This window comes from Arachis duranensis, chromosome 4 (assembly GCF_000817695.3).
Source record: "Arachis duranensis cultivar V14167 chromosome 4, aradu.V14167.gnm2.J7QH, whole genome shotgun sequence".
In the NCBI taxonomy this organism is placed as follows: domain Eukaryota; kingdom Viridiplantae; phylum Streptophyta; class Magnoliopsida; order Fabales; family Fabaceae; genus Arachis; species Arachis duranensis.
The window spans coordinates 88,089,674-88,090,519 of NC_029775.3; positions in this window are offsets into that span (position 1 = coordinate 88,089,674).

Genomic DNA, 846 nt, shown 5'->3' on the forward strand with positions numbered 1-846 from the left:
GTCCATCAGTGATCTTAAGGGCATTAGCCCAGCCAGATGCATGCACAAGATCTTACTGGAGGATGATGCCAAACCAGTGGTCCAACCACAAAGGCGGCTGAATCCAGTCATGAAAGAAGTGGTGCAAAAGGAGGTCACTAAATTACTAGAGGCTGGGATCATTTATCCTATTTCTGACAGCCCCTGGGTGAGCCCTGTCCAAGTTGTCCCTAAGAAAGGTGGCATGACAGTGATTCATAATGAAAAAAATGAACTGGTTCCTACAGGAACAGTTACAGGGCGGCGTATGTGCATTGACTTTAGAAGGCTCAATACAGCCACCAGAAAGGACCATTTTCCTTTACCATTCATAGACCAGATGCTAGAAAGACTAGCAGGTCATGAATACTACTGCTTCCTGGATGGGTATTCAGGTTATAATCAAATTGCAGTAGATCCCCAGGATCAAGAGAAAACGGCATTCACATGTCCATCTGGAGTATTTGCATACAGAAGGATGCCATTTGGCCTATGCAATGCACCTGCAACCTTTCAGAGGTGCATGCTCTCAATTTTCTCTGATATGGTGGAAAAATTCCTGGAAGTCTTCATGGATGACTTTTCAGTATTTGGAGACTCATTCAGCTCCTGCCTTAACCATTTAGCACTTGTTCTGAAAATATGCCAAGAGACTAACCTGGTTTTAAACTGGGAAAAATGTCACTTTATGGTGACTGAAGGAATTGTCCTTGGGCACAAAATTTCGAACAAGGGAATAGAGGTGGACCAAGCTAAGGTAGAAGTAATATAAAAATTGCCACCACCTGCTAATGTTAAGGCAATCAGAAGCTTTCTGGGGCATGCAGG